This window comes from Astatotilapia calliptera, chromosome 10 (assembly GCF_964374335.1).
Source record: "Astatotilapia calliptera chromosome 10, fAstCal68.1, whole genome shotgun sequence".
Classification (NCBI taxonomy): Eukaryota; Metazoa; Chordata; class Actinopteri; order Cichliformes; family Cichlidae; genus Astatotilapia; species Astatotilapia calliptera.
The window spans coordinates 28,143,445-28,157,587 of NC_137431.1; the positions used below are offsets into that span (position 1 = coordinate 28,143,445).

At 40.5% G+C, this 14,143-nt stretch overlaps 1 protein-coding gene across 3 annotated transcripts in view; it reads right to left on the bottom strand.

The window, feature by feature from the left end:
* Nucleotides 1-14,143, bottom strand: part of gria4b (glutamate receptor, ionotropic, AMPA 4b) — a 158,803-nt gene that overhangs the window by 15,517 nt on the left and 129,143 nt on the right. The gene's annotated exons all lie outside the window — the stretch shown is intronic.

Here is a 14,143-nt window from a genome sequence, read left to right on the forward strand (position 1 = left end):
CATTGAGGAGAACAAACAAGATCTCCCCTCGGTGCAAATCAAACAGCAGCGGATACAAAACCCTCAGGCCTCCGTGTCAGATGGAGAGAGAGAGAGATGGGGATATGAGGAAGGGAGGAGACAGGCATCTGCAACAGTCAGTGTGTTCTTGGCTGGTATTTCACTGTGTCTTATTGCGATCTGGCTATATTCCATTGCTCCCAATACACAAAAGCCACAGTATACAAATAGATAGCATCCTTTCCCTCGACTGACTCCACATACTGTAGGCACCTAATGAGAAACCCTCTTCTAATGTTCCCTTATGGCCCGTCTGAAAGAAGCGTGACTATCAGCACTGCTAAGAAACCTTCTGAACAAACACTTTGTGCTTCTACTCGACGAGTTCTGCAGAGCCGTCACCCCGACCAAAGAATCACTGAGGAAACCTCCATTTTCTCAGTCTGAACGGATGAAAGTGCCTGTAGCAGCTAAGGCAGCTTCCAATTGAGAAGTGCTGCAGTGGAGCATGTCTCCTCCACACACACACACACATACACACAGAGGAGTCTTTGCCCATGAAATAGACTTATTGACGTATTAGCTCTGGATTTGAATACAAATGACTTCCGTCTCTTCGTCTCCTCTCTCCTTGGGAGTATATTTGAGCACGGAGTATTTAACTGTAAAATAACGCCTTAAGAGGTGGAGGGCGTGCATGAAGATGCATCGGTGAGTCCTATCCTCTCATGTCTATCGTCTCCTTTTATTTTCTTTCCCCAGCCGCTAAAATCCCTTCGTTCCCTGTGTCAGAGCCTCTCCATTTTCCCCGTCCTTGCTTTATTTATATAGAATCAGCAGTGGATTGTGGGAGAGTAATAATGGGAGCAGAGGAGAGTCTCTTTGCCATCCCTTCCGACTGTCTGTGCTGTGTGTTTGCTGGCTGATACCGCTGACTGTGACACACTGCTGTGTCTTGATGGGCCTGCAGTAAACAGAGGGAGTGGGGGAGTGGGGTGAGAAAAGCCCTGCGCTGGGAGTCTGGGTAATTTTCAGGTCACGTTAGCGCTTCCGGTGGTTTCTTTTTTGCTCTATTGTCCTTTAAGCGATGCTAGAATCCAGGTGACACATTAAAAATTATATAGAAGCGTTTCAAAATAAGCACTCTCACCTTCCCATCACCTCTAATAAGATGCGTGATGCAGTTTACACAAGTGTTCATTTTTACTCCATATTTTGATTTGTGGGCTCCACGTAATTCATAGATCAAAATAATTCGGATTAACTGTGTAAAACATCAGTTGTAACTCCTCCTCTTTTATGATAACTGCCTTCTGATTGGTTCACCCTAGTAAACCACAAGTGGGCGGGTATATCCTCTTTCTCTGACATCATGCAGATTCAAGAGTTGAAAATCATGCATTTTTTTTCATATGGATTTCTCTAACCTCATTTTTCACTGCTTACCACACTATATGGACAGAATTACTGTGGGGCATCTCACAGGTGTATCAAATCAGACACTAGCCATGCCTTAACAAACCTTTCTGAAAGAATGAGTCCTAAATAGATCAAGAAGTCGAGCGTGGTGCTGTAATAAATTGCTCCCCTCGTGACAGACCACGTAACATCATAGAGCGGGGTCTCGGAGTCCTGAAAAAGTGTCTAAAAGTCACCAACACTGCTCACTCACTAACTCCACCCTTCCAAATCTCCACTGTCATTAACATCAGCATAAATACTGTGCACCGAGAGCTTCATGGCATGAATTTCCACATGTGAATTTCCAGATTTTTAGGTGGACACCAGATGAAAAGTCACTACTAACCACTCTATTTCTTGCGTGCATTGTTTTTGTTTTAGTTAATACTAATTCATTTATTCGTAGCAGCCTTATTTACATGGCATTTATTGCAGCACATCCCAGTTTCCGATATAAATCAAAATATCATGTTTGTAGTATTTGTCAACAACTAACCTCAGTAATTTACTCCAGCAGCTGAGCAATGTTGATGTTAAACACCACACAAACAATATTAAATAGTGCTGCTGTTTGGGACCATTTCCTGCAGTGGATTAATATTAAATTTGGTGCCCTGAGTGTTTACAGTAACAGGACAGCGTATGTGAGAAAATGAACTGTAATGTCCGTGTTTATCATCATAATGAAGGAACCTAGTGCGATGGTGTGGCTCATTGATTTGTTTTTAATAGTTATTGGACACCAGCGCCTGCTTTACTCGGTTGGTTGAGTGTCCCAGTCCAATTTATAATGGTTTACAGACCTTTGCACCATCTGCATGTGAATTAGTTTGTGTATACAGGAGCTTCTGTACATACAAGGCAAATAAAAAGCCAGAAAACTGAAACCTTGTCAAATTAACTTCCTCAGGAATTGAGATTAATGAAAAAGGCCAAAAGCGCTATACTGTTTGCAGTTAGTGAAAGAAGAGTGTGTTCATTACAAGGGAAGGTTGCAAAGAAGGAAAAGTGCTTGAAAAACCTTGGAGAGAACTTGACTGTAATGATGTATGAGTTCGGTGGAGGAAACAAGATAGCTAGATGAGGGAAGTATTAGAAAAAGAAAGCGGAGACAAAAAAGAAATTGGCTCCAGTGTTGAAACAAAGAGTGTCTGGCAAGCCCTGGATATAAAGAATACTAAAAGAGAACAATCTCAACAATTTTAGATTAAGTTTTAGTTTTTACAATTTATGTAACGAATCTTCATATTGATGAACATCGAAAATCTAAGATCAAGTTACAAATTTACCCCAGAAAGCACCCCTCTTTCATATTCACCCCGAAAATCGAGTACTGTGTGTTTTTCTCAATCCCAGTAACTGTAATTTCAAATAATCTAAATCTCACGAAGCATGCGAATGCTTCAAGACATCAAGAATACATCTGATGAAATCCTGTGGTTGTAAAAAGAAGAAGAAGAAGAAGGTGACTTGAGTTTAAATATTTTAGACACTGTAGCTTCAAAGGGCCGTTGGAACAAGCAGCATATAGAATAAACTGTACTGAGTCTGTCACTCTCCGTGGAACAACTTTCATTTTCTCAATCTAAAGCCACAGAATGAGACGTTTGAAGGGGAAAATGAGATCGTGGCGCTTAAGTAAAAAAAAATGCAAAGATAATAAAAGCAACATGAAAGCAAAGCAAATCTCTTATCAGGATTAGATATGGTACGTTCTCTGTTACTATCACTGACCATCTGATGCATTCCCCACTTTGCTCTTTTACCTCCTTTGATGTGGGGAAAAATAAGATGAAAAACTTCTGTCAGATTTGATGTGTGATTTGAGGATTTCTGCAGCATGTGTGGTTAAGAGGAAGAAACAGAAGAGGAGGTGAAGTAAAAGCTGTGGAGGGATGGGGACAGTTGTGACCTTGAGCAAAGCCTAAATAAATGGGGAGGTGCTAGTTTGCTCCCAGGGTGACACCTGGAGGTGAGATCATGGTACTTGACTTATTCGTAGCAGACAAATTGTCACTCTTGTGCTCTGTCTCTGCTCCCATGTTCTGTCCTCGGCTAAATCTCTAACATAATTTTGCAAAATAAAATCTCGTCACTAATTAACGCCAGGTCATATTACCTGTACTGCAGAGGCTCACAGCCTATTGCTCATCCTTTGCAGGTGACGAATGTACTGAAGGCTATGCTCCTAACTAATACAGGCCTGAAATGCTCCAAAAATACATCTGGGCCAGCTGTGGCTCAGGGGATAGAGAGGGTCATGTAGTAGCTACTGGATCGATCCCGAGCTCCTCTAGTCTGCATGTCAAAGTGACCTCAGGTAAGATATTCAACTCCAAACGATGCCCACCATGCATGCATCACAGTATGCAACAACAGCTGCGGCAGGGTTTCTATCTCTACAAGTAGCTAGAAATGAACCACTACTGCTACTTGAATGCAACATGTAGTTAGATATCTAGGAAGGAGCATGTCAGGTTACGGCTTAAGTTACAGCACAGGGTTCTTAAAGGTTAGTGGTTACACCTGCAGTGTAGTAGAGCTCATACTTTAGCCTCTGGGAACTGTGGAATATCTCGGCTTCCAGTATAACCAGGATATCTTACTATCTGGGTTTAGGCTTTACCAGTCATTGTTTATGAATGTTAATTATTTTTAAAACCTAAATTGTCATAACAGCCAGTGAACCTCAGTGAAAACAACTGTTCTTTTGCTCTCCAAATGGACTGTTTATGCGAACAAAGCCTGCTCAGATAGGCAACAAATCAACTTTAGATGAAACCGGTACATCTCTCTTGCAGACACCTTAATATTCAGGTGCAAGACTCTGTTTCTAGACACTAACAATTAATTAACACTGATAGCATAAGCATAACAATTCCAACACATTTTTCTAATTAAAAGCCTCCCTGAGAGTGGGTATCATGTTTGAATCACTCCAAGCCAACTGCTAGACTAAAATATATAAATTATTTATACTAGTATAAAGTGGAAAAAAGAGCGCATCATTACACACACACACACACACACACACACACACACACACACACACACACACACACACACACACACACACACACACACACACACACACACACACACACACACACACGCATCCATAATAAGGCTATAAAATGCTTTACTACTCAGTTTCAGCACTGTTATATTTGAGCGCTTTCTTACTACAAGCCTCATTTACCCACATGTCAGGCGAAAACCTGGAGTTCAGTATCACCCCCAAGCAAACTTCAACATGCAGTTTGGAAGAGCCAGGTATGGAGCCACTAAACAGTAGACTTAGTAGATGATTAGCAGATGACCCACTCTACCTAACTGAGCCACAGCTAGTCTAAAAGTGAAAGATATTTGAAGAAATATGACCAAAACAAGCAGCTGCAGATAATTAGCAGATAAAACCAGATGTAAAATATCAGAATAGTAAAGGAAAGATTAAAAACAGTTGAATTCTTCACTAAAATATAAAATGAAATATATAAAAATAACAGAAATTTGTAGGAAATGCAAACCTAACAAACTGTTTACATTAACTAAACTATCACGTAGTACAGATAACAAAGGGTCCATGTTTTAATTGTAAATTAATCCTCTGGCATTTCTGATCTGCTCTCATTAAGATGGTGATGTGCTGCCACACGTAACTAAGATATTACAAACCTTCAGCATTATCTCCTGGGGAAATATAATCGGTGGGATTTTAAATACCCGACACTGGATCGCTCTGTGATGTCAACCTTGAAGAAAGCCTGGTCGTATCGCAGGTGGATGTTTTGTTTTCTGTTTGTCATTTTAAATGCCATATATGAAATCTTACACCTGTCTAGCTGTAAAAAAGAATACATATATTGTGGTTTATATCACCTACTTAGTTGTATAGACTCTATGGATATTAGGAGCTATTAAATCATTTTAATGATGCCTTTACAACCTTCTTAAATCGCTGTCTTTTCTCAAATATTTGCTTTTGTCCTGAGACACTTTTTAATCTCATGAGGCTTTTAAAATGTATTGAACTACAACCATCTGAAGAGGATTAAAATTCCACTTTAGCTGAATTTTAGTACCAGAAAGGTCATGAGGAAAAGAAATTGAAGCATTTGGTGAAAAAAATGATCTCAAAAGGAAACCATTAAGCTCCAAATCTGTATCCAAAGTTCAAAACATACTTTAATTGTGCGGGGGTTAGCATAGTCGACTCACACCTAACCTTGTCAGTTTGATCTGTGATTATTAAACTGGCTACAGGTGTGGCTGTCTGTGTCTATGTAAACTGGTGACCAATCTAGGTGCACTTCCAGTCTGACACAGGCTGCTTTAGCTCACCTCCCTTTAAAGCCACAGTCTCTTTAATGGAAAACAGTGGATGGAGACCACAACACGATTACAATTATGTGAAATAATGTGTGAAATGAACTTTCACTCTGGCTGCTTCAAAGAAGGCGACCAGGTCTGCAGCCAGGCGCCGCCTTCAAAAACAACAATAAGATGGACTCAGATGGGGATTGAATGGGGTCAAGTTGTTTCAATTACATGCAATTTGTTTGTGATAATACAGGTATTAACTGTGATAAGTTGCATCTACATGCACAGAAATTCCCATTAAACAGGAATTGACATTAAGTATTTACATTCAGAGTCCAGCTTATCTCAGACATTCCTCCACAAATAGAAACATTGTTGCTGCATTGTTGCTTTGTCATTTTAGGTTAAATGCAGCAAAAGTCACACAGCAACCTTTTATATAGAAATGGAAGCATAACACAACCAAGTTGTCAACCAGTTGAGTCATCTATTTTAAAGAGTGTGCCGCAGACAAGTTGAGCTCATTAGCACAGACTGACTCTGATTTATTGCAAACTGTCTGTTTATAGATGAGATTGCAGTTATTTGCCTGTCTGTCTGAGAGTGATTGCAGTCTGTAAAAGCTGGATTGCAATTGTTTGGAGACAGGCTGCCTCCCACAAGGCAAACTTTGCAATCACCTTTCAATCAAAACTTTGTTCTGACAGCAAAATAATAAATAAAAATCAGTGCAATCACCTAGTTACCAATATTATTTCCTAGTGAGGAGGTTGCCGTCCTATTCTTACTTGACTTCCTTCTGATTGGCTGCCCCTCAAAAGTCAGGTAAATGAGGCTTCTGTGGTCACATCCAGAGCTCTGTGTGTGGAATAACCACATTAGGATATCAGCTTCCCCCCAAAGTATTTCAGTCTGAAGCCTGAACTTTCGGCTCACAGATGATGTCTAATTATTTAAAACTTGAGCAATATTTAATATAAACTCCCACCATTGTAACAGTATATACATTACAGAATGTAAGAAAGAGCACAATAGCCCCCCTTTAAGGAAACAAATGCACATTTTAATTGTAACTGGACAGGTTTTTACCAAAATATCAAAGCGGGAAACATTAATACCATTTTACCTTGAAGCTAAAGATGACGACTACACAGATGCACATGCAGCATCCAGCATAGCCCAAAATTGGCTAAATTAGTGCAACAAATCAACCTCATAGACGGATAAGCACTGCTGACAGGAGCAATAAGCAATGCAGCAAAACAGCACTGTGTTAGCTAGATAACAAAGCTAATTGGTATTGAACTAATAGAATAATGAAAATCTTGGATATAGACCACTTGAAAGTCAGATTTTTCCCCTTTTTCAAACGCAGCTTCTGCTTCTGGCCTAAATTCACAACTCAAATTAAAAGTTACGCCTCATCTATAGCCATCAGGAAATCTGCCATCAGTATGCACGCAGTCTGAGCTAATCAGGACTAATCAAGCCAATCACAGCATTCTCATTAGCTCGCCGGTGATTCAGCAATGATGACTCAGCAGAAGAGATAGAGATAATCCATCTGAAGCAATGAGACAGAAGTGACTGCAAACACCTGGAACAATTACACCGGAGATGCAGACGGCTGCCTGGATGTTTATATTGACATTTTATGAGTTGCGATGTGACATCCTGCATTCTCAAGAGGAAGCACCAAAATAACTGCAGTTCTATCCAAGTGGGATTTGCAGTCAATTAAAACCACTATCATGTCGCCATTTCGTTTAAGCTCCCTTCTTCTCCTGTTTCCACAGAGACATTACCATTGGAGACCAGGATATTAATCACTGAATTAATTATTACGGGCTGCCTCGAGGGAGCAGAAGGGGGTATTAACCCTTATTAAGAGAGGAAGAGCGAGAAAGAGGAAGACATTCAGTGCCATTTCAACTTCTGCCTTTCGTGGAGGAGCTGCGCCATGAATCAAACTGTCGACACTAACAGTAGGTGGATTACATCCAAGAGTCACAGCTAAAAATACCACATGTAAGGTAAAAGCCAAGACCACCACGCTGGATGGACACATACAAGTCATGGGCTTTGGGTGTAGTCGTTAATCTGTTAGCCATTCAAGCATAAAATAAAAGGCACCTAACTCGAGGGGTGAACCAAAGTTGTGACTACACATAACAGACAATTTGACAAGGCACTATCTTTAAGCACTTTGTCTACAGCCTGTGGCAAAAAAACACATATTTCGTTCCCATTTGTTTAGCTGAATCTATACAAAATGTCAAAAGTAAAAGTTTGAATGGCATAAAGCTATGAGCAGAAAATATGGCATATCTCAGCACTGTGTGCTGTGTGTCCTTTAAAAAAAATTGAGGAAACTGGACAAGTGGAGGAAGGAAAAATTAGATGAACAGTATGTGAAGGTCTTTAAGAAGTAGCTCAAACAGCCACCTCCTCCAGTTCCTCTGGTGGGATACCACTGAATTCCCAACAGCTGACCTCGTAGGTGCCCAAAAGGTATCTTGGTCTGGTGCCCAAACCCCCTGAACAGGCAGCTCTACTCTGAATCCCTCCCAGCCTCTTTTTCTCCTTCTCCTTTTATGTCATCTTTACCTCTTAAGGAAAGTAAAAAAAAAAAACCAACCCCAAAAACAAGCAGAACTTTGTAAAGGGTTAAACATGGGGATGCTTCCCTTGCAAGTTATCTAGCTTATCTAATTGGCTTGAAAGGTTATGGTAAGACGACTTGGAGAAATGATGGCTCCTAAATCGGCACATTACTTTGTGATAACCATTAGTCTGAGTGCTTTTAGCAAGTCTTGCTACTAATTGAGTGGACGTTGTAACTTTAATATAAGGATTTATTAGTAAGTATCCATCAGTTTTTGTCAATTAATTAAGCAAAATTACATGTTTTAAGTTTCCTGTTCTTTCTCAGTGGGTTTTATTAGTTGATGGCTATTTGTGCTGGTAAAATATCCAACTTTAAATGAGAAATAAACATGCTGAGAGCCTAATGCAGTTTTGGTCTCTGCTTTGCATTAGATGTGAATGTGGTAGTTTTTGTAGGGTGTTTTTTTTATTAGTCAAGAATATATGTAAATATATGAGTTATTAGAACTAAATAAAGAAATAATATGAGTTATTAATGTTTCTTCACAAGAAGTCTGTGTCCTAAGTGAAATTCTAGCCTGTGATGTGCCCAATCTGTCTCGGGTGACTTTTAAGCTAGCAAACGTGACATTTGGCAGTGCCCTCATTGTTTTGACACACTAAACAAAGCAAATGACTAGACTACATGCTTGGCTGCCACACTACACAAGACAGCACACCTAACTACCCACTCCAAACACGCTAAATGTCAGGATTCTCTCACATCTCAAAACTTGCTATCGCTCACTCGCTCTTTTGACGTGTCACTCCCAAAGCTTTCCCCTCTTCCTAAACAACCAAATGCCACGTGCTGGGATATCTTTTTTTGATTGGTCGACATGTTACATTTTTCCACCAACAAGAATGTCATGTTTTTTTTCTTGTTTTTTGGGAGGTTGTTTTCCTCGCAAGCACCACTGTCATCCCAGGTTGGCTAAGTAATCGCTAACCTTGATCCTGCTGCTGGGGTTCCTTCAGATCTTTGTAACAGATGAGTCCACCATTGGCAGCATCAGCTTTGTTTTTACTGTTTGGTTCTGCACTAAACGGGGTGATAGTATTCAGGAAAGAGCATCTTGTATATTTTTGAAAATCCAAACTCTGGTTTTACATGGCCTATCAACACAATTGAAAAACTAGTATATAGTTTTTCTTGTTGCTATGTCATCCTAAATTGGTCATGTGATTTGGACACACCGGTGCATCCGTTGCCCCCAAATGGTTAAAATCAGTCTATATAGATGTCTACAACACAAGGCACAAAATTATATTACACGAACAAGTAGGCGATATACATCCATCTTTTATATACAGTCTGTTGTCTAGCTTATTTATTTGCTCAACAAATAGGCGAATATAGTGATTTGGGACATTACTTGAGCTAATTAAGCCTTATGAATGTGAACAATGTCACAGCTGGGTTCACCAGGTTCAAATGACCCATTTATGGCAATTGCATTCATTTGTATGTGTGAAAATCATTTTCCAGTGGGGGGCCCAGTATCTGTCTCCCGTGTTGCTTGTATTGCTTTGGACAGAGCTGTGGGGTTTTCTCTAATGAAAACCGACACAATGTGACCCCCAGTCAATCAACGCGGATGTGACCAAAATTAACCTTTGCAAAACTTGCGCTGAACCGGCTACCCCAAACAGTTTGAAGCAACAAACACTGCAGATTAGGTCTACAGTTTATGGGGTTCTTATGTAATCTGATCTGCAGTGAATGAACGTTTAGACTCTGCATGCAGACTGGATTTCCACCGCTCGGCCAGCTCCTGACTGCACGGCCCTCACTCGAAATTCATCCCACTTTCACCTTTGGCCTTGTCACTTCCTGTATGCCATATAATATCTTCTGTGTGACGGGATTTGCATGTCAGGAAAGGCTCCCGGGGTTTGGGATTCTGCGCTGATGGACTGGGAGAAACCCCCGTGGGACTGGCAGTGATGGGTGGAAATGCAACGAGAACACAGAGGGTTGAAATGCAGACTTTTCATTCTGATGTCAACATTGTTATGCAGCTCTAAAGTCCTTATCTGCAGTATGCAGGCGGAGATGTGGCAGACTGGAGTGGCTATGGCGGTGAGTGCGGGGTGGTCTGCACACATGTGAACAAAGCAATCGTACTCTTTAAATGAAGGTGCTTAATCAGAGTCACAGGCCCACTTTAGCCTCCTCTATAGGTTGCTTACGTGACTGGGCCGGGCTATAATGTACCTCAGGATCCTCCATCTTGTTCTCCTCTGCTGTGGGGGAGGCTGAAAGATACAGGCTGGTTTGGTCCTCCTTCCATCTCCTAAAATCTTACTAACTCTATTACACTATAAGATCCATAAGGGCTTAAAAGAGATAAAAGAAGTGTTAACTGAAGAACTTAAAATAACTATAGGAGCAGTAGCTTAAAATAACCAATCTGCTGGAACTTTAAGCATGACAAAGCCTTTCAAACTGCAAAGAAAGGCTTTACAGAAAATGAGAAACCACTAAGAATTATGGGCCTTGGCAGCATATAAGCTTAAGAATGCCAGGGTGTGCTGACAGAGAGGAAGCCTGATCTTTGATTGGGGAAAAAACAAAGATCTCCAGTTCTCTACCCTTCCAAAGTACACCATGCATACTGGACACCAATTGGCTGGTAGAAAGCCTCAGGGAGGCTGGGTTTCGGGGGTCTCGTAATTTGGACAAAGGGAAGAGAAGACACAGACACGTAATGAAACACGCAGGCTTTCGGACAGCTGCTTCAAAAACAGAAACGCGGTCGCTAATGTAACCGGAGCTCAAATGCACAAACACAAGTGCAAAGTCAGAACTGTCGGCGCTTGACAGACACCAAGACAGCCTAATTCCCGTACAAGCAGACAACACAGCGTATGCGAGTCAGGCAGTGAAGAACAATAAGGCTGGGGAAGAGAGAGAGACGGAGGAAATCAATACTCGCTGAGACTTTCTCTGTCCCACACAAACACACCACAAACAAAGACACACAAACAAGCAAGAGTGATTTCACTGTGCACACACAGCATGAGGAGCACATACTGCATACAGTGCAATTAACACAGTTCATCCTTAACCCCTCTATATTATTCTTACCAACTATATCGCCATGCAAACTACCTCCGATATACAGGATATTCTGTGCAGTTACTTACATAATGCAAATACGCTACAGTTATTTAATAGGGTACAACTTATTGTGAGCGGCAGATGAAAACCTCAAAATTATAACTTTTGTAGAAACCACAGAAAAAGTTTTCCTTTAAAGAAAATAGTTCATTATTTTGGGAAGCTTGCTTTTCTTTTTTTTGCCAGCTCGAGAGACGCGTGTCAACCTGACATCTTGTGAGGTAAGTAAGCAGCTTATCTTCTTTTTCTCCAAACAAAAAGACTGGAAACAAATGGAACAATTAACATTGTCTGAGGCATAATGGCCAAATAAATGGATGCCAACAAAATGTACTTAAGTCAGTCTAATTGTTTTCTAAATCTTGCTAATTAAAATATATACCTTTTTTAGCCAAGCTCTGTGAATGGAATGAAATCCATCCACATGTGTTGGCCTGGACAGATTATAATTTAAGAGGCCCCTCAGGCACTCATCCCATAGAGGACCAAAATACCCAGACTGAAAGAAAAAAAAAGATGTTGACTTTTTTCATCATTTTGTGCCTCTTTTCTTTGTGTGTTTAATTTGAGTCATATTGCAAATTCTTGTCATTTTTGCTCCTTGTGGCCATTATTTTGCTCTAAATTTTGGTCTCTTTTGTATTTCTTTGTTGCCATTTTTCATTTCCATCTCCACTTCTTTTCATTTCATTTTGTGTGTTCTTCCGGGAAATGGATAGTGTTTCTGGGATGAGATCAGAAGCCCCTGGGCTCGTGCCCAGCAGGCACATTAATCTGTCTATAACTATTGGATAAAATTTTGTGCAGACTTTCATATATCCAAAGTCATAAGAGAGCCAAGGACGTGATCTCCAGTCTTCCACTAGTTTCAGGAACTTTTATTGGTGTTTCTGAGAAAGTGAATACTGCTCCTGGAGTCTGCTCTCCACTGTTATAGTTTTCCTAAAAAAAGACTTATGTTATCTAAACTTTGTTCATATTAATAAACTCACCTCAACACGATTTTGATTTTGTGTTTTTCTTCGTATACAGTGGGGGCAATAATTATATGATATATTATTGTCGTAGTTCCATTTTAACAGAGACACACAGACTATAAAACAAAACCCCAACACCCTCATGGGAAGAAAGGTAGTGGAGCAGCCCAATCACAGGAATTAATATTAATCTTGTTAATGATCTGAAGGCAGTGAGGACCACAGTCGCTAATAAGTTATAAGCAGCAGAAGGCACACAAACAAGCCCGTCTTAAGTTAGAATCTACGTGATTCTGAGACGGGCTGGTGAAAGTACTGTGATCAGATGAAACCAAACTCAGGCTCTTTAGTATCAACTTGAGTTGCCGTGATCGGAGGAAGAGAAATGCTGAGTATGACCCAAAGAACACCATCCCCACAGTCAAGCACAGAGGAGGAGACATTTAGCTTTGGGGCTGTTTTTCTATTAATGGTAAAGGACAACTTTAGTTATTATGATTTGGCACTGTATAAATAAAACTGAACTGAATTGGACGGGGCCATGCACTGTAAAATCTTGGACAATAACCTCCTTTTCTCTGCCATAACACTGAAGATGACCTAAAAACCTAAAAACCTACCACCAAGGCAATAAATGAGTGTCTAAAGAAGAAGTGGCCTAGCTGTTCTCCAGACCTCAATCCTATAGAAAATCTGTGGAGGGAGCTGAAACTTCAAGTTGCCAAGCAGCAGCCAAGAAACCGGAAGGATTTAGAAAGCTTCCGTAAAAGAGGAGTAGGCCATGAATCCCTCCTGAAATGTGTGCAAACCTGGTGACCAACTACACGAAATTTCTTACCGCCAACAAAAGCTTCTCCGTGAAAAGTCTTTTTTCTGGATTTTTGTTTGAAATTGTCTCTCTCCAGTAAAATGAAACTACCATAAAAAATCAGCAGAGGACCAAATAATTATTTGCCCCATTGTAGCTATAACCTCTGAAGTCCAACAGTTTCTGTGGTAGCGTCTCTGTTAGGCTGTTCGAGGCATCTGCAACAAATCCATCCTTCAGAAAATTAGTCATGCTATTGTGTTTGGTCCTCCCTCTGGGTCTTATAGGAAACTGTGTCTTTTAAAGGCTGCAAAACCAGACGCACCGTTTCCCCACATACTACCGTCCTGTGTGAGGCAGACAGCCTACTCTGTCCCTACTCTGTATATTTATCACATTTGTTTGCGTAGTTGCACATGTCAGATGGTTTCAGACATTTTTCTCTTACTTCTGGGCATTTATGTTTTCAATCAAATGTCTTAACAACTTAAATTTAGTCTAGACATCTATCACTCCCTCAGGATGAACTGTAATAAGTTTTCTGAATTACTTTTGCCCAATATTTTGGTTTATGACCAAAAGCCACTGAAACTAATGATATTCCCCATAAGCTGCACACGCTCACAGAGCTGCTGGCCCGACAGACTCTTGTTCTTGTTTAAACCTTATACAAACAAAGACATAAACACAACTGCTATTGTTTATGCCGCTAGGCACAGTCACTGTGTGCCGTTTCGTTAAGTACTTAGTGGACAAACAAACTGCTTTTCATCAAGACAGAGTTACAAACCCCACAAAGGACGATAA